Genomic DNA, 2500 nt, shown 5'->3' with positions numbered 1-2500 from the left:
TCAAAACATATACATGCTATTAAAAAATAAACAAGTCATTAACACTTTCAGCGCCAGAGGTCGCTGTTTACTGTTACTGTTGAAAGGCCCCGCTTTAAACAAATGGGAATACGTGGCGGTGTTTAAAGCGCTAAAGCTATATTATATATTATAGCTATGGATCTAATAATATAGTCGATTGTCATTGAGTTTCTTCCGGTCAAGATGCAAAAAACAGATCATTTTTCCTTCCATACATTCCCGTTTTATAGCGTCGTGAATATGAGTGTAGTTTCAGGGTGGTCTGGTGTCATTTCCAAAAGGCTGCGTAATGGCCGGCAACGTGTATTCTAGTAAAAGCGTTATCGTTTCTTCCCTGGACTAGCTACTGTTCTCAAATCAAATTTAGATTATCGGTATTATGTTTCATCATGAATGCATTAAGGGGGGGGTAGTTTTTTGTGCTTTGATCGCCACCAACGGAACACGTTACCCACACTTTTACCCACACACGCTCCGATCGCAATGAAGGCATTTTTGGATCAACGCAATATTGATACCATAATAGCTAGGGATGCCCCGATCACGTCTGTCTGTCTGTCTGTCTGTCTGTCTGTCTGTCTGTCTGTCTGTCTGTCTGTCTGTCTGTCTGTCTGTCTGTCTGTCTGTCTGTCTGTCTGTCTGTCTGTCAGTCTGTTCTCACCTGGTTTGTGGCAGTCAGTAGGAGAGGTTCCAGGTGGAGTTCTGGTTCCTGTTCTCTCCTGCCCCCTATCGTCCACACACCAACAATGACCAGTAGAGCCGTGACACTGGAATACACAATAACACAATAATATTAACACAAATATCTGTCTATATAATAAAATAGATCTAGTTGACAATGAACTGCATGATAATAATAATAATAATAATAATAATAATAATAATAATAATAATAATAATAATAATAATAATAATAATAATAATAATAATAATAATAATAATAATAATAATAATAATTACATCAAGCATGTGAAGTCACTATACATTAGATGTAAAAACAACGAACCAAAAAAACATCAATCACTAATCAATGAATCAGTAAATGAATCAATCAATGAACCTGTAGTGGTCTGTACTGTCCGTTGGCGTCACATTGTGGTATGAAGGCTCCCAGAGGGGGGGTCCCTGGATGAGGTCTGGCCCCGCGAGGGCCCGGTCCAGCCTGCAGACTGTCTCGGTGCTGCTCACACTGGCTCCGGGTCCGGTCCGGCTCCTCTGCTCAGACACCATTAACAAACCATTCATTTAGAACTACGCTTCTCAAAGGCACATCTCACTGAGATTGAACCTGAACCCTGTTGTTCTGTTGTTCTGTTGTAAGGAGGCCATAGAACTAGGGATGTCCGATATTGGCATTAAAATGTAATATCGAAAATTATCGGTATCGGTTTTCAAAAAAAGAATAGAATAATTCTTAATTTTTTTTACATTTATTTAACCTTTATTTACCCAGGCAAGCAAGTAAGAACAAATTCTTATTTTAATTATTGTGAAAAGTATGCATAATGTTGTGTTTTTTTGGGGGGGGGGGGGGGGGGGGGAACCCCGCATATATCGGTATCGGTTGATATCGGTATCGGAAATTAAGAGTTGGACAATATCGGTATATCGGATATCGAAAAGAAAAAAAAAGCCAATATCGAACATCCCTACATGGAACCTATTGTTCTGATGTGAGGAGAACATAGAACCTATTGTTCTGTTGTGAGCAGGACACAGAACCTATTGTTCTGTTGTGAGGAGAACATAGAACCTGTTGTTCTGATGTGAGGAGAACATAGAACCTGTTGTTCTGATGTGAGGAGAACATAGAACCTATTGTAGGGACATAAAAGCTGTTGTGTGACAGAGCAAGACACTTACTGTAGTAAGTCAACTAGCACTGTCCTCCACTAAAGAATTAGACGTTGTCGACTAAACAGTTCTCTGTCAAAGTTTCCCACATGCAGATTGAACTATTAATAGATGTGCTGATTATTTTAAATCTAGTGTTGACCAGAGATGTGCTGGTCATTTTAAATCTAGTGCTTAACCAGAGATGTGTTGGTCATTTTAAATCTAGTGCTTAAGGGCGCGGATCCACCTGCCTCATATTTATGACCGCACGCGTCTTTTTTCAATGTATCCCAATGGGGAGAGAGCGTATGCGGCCGCATGCGCCGCCTATAGGAAATGCGCTGCAGTCGGCTTCTTTTTTCAGCTTTTTTGTACGGCCGAAAGTTGAAACTTTCTGAACTTTCAGAGCGATGCGCTGAGCTCATTTTCAGACAACCAATCACAGCCATTCATATCTACCACTCTGTTTGTAACCTGACACCGGAGCTGCCTGCCTGTCTTGGCTGTCTCCCCCATTGAGATTCGCGACAAAACACAAATACACTAATAATAATAACTACACGAATACACTACTAAAAAGCTAATAAAAAGCAAAGGGCGAACTGTGGTGTCAGGCAATAACTATATATATATAATTAATATA

At 40.0% G+C, this 2500-nt stretch overlaps 1 pseudogene across 1 annotated transcript in view; it reads right to left on the bottom strand.

Moving 5' to 3' along the window:
• Window positions 1-2500, bottom strand: part of LOC311248175 (thyroglobulin-like) — a 22652-nt pseudogene that overhangs the window by 19702 nt on the left and 450 nt on the right. The window contains exons 2-3 of the transcript XR_014621026.1: window positions 1082-1236; window positions 683-788 (exon numbers count right to left, since the gene is read on the bottom strand). The product of XR_014621026.1 is annotated as a thyroglobulin-like (transcript). The remainder of the gene's footprint in view (window positions 1-682; window positions 789-1081; window positions 1237-2500) is intronic.

Source organism: Notolepis coatsorum (assembly GCF_963971535.1).
Source record: "Notolepis coatsorum genome assembly, contig: SCAFFOLD_2476, whole genome shotgun sequence".
NCBI classification, from domain to species: Eukaryota; Metazoa; Chordata; class Actinopteri; order Aulopiformes; family Paralepididae; genus Notolepis; species Notolepis coatsorum.
This window is presented reverse-complemented; position numbering and strand designations above follow the sequence as displayed.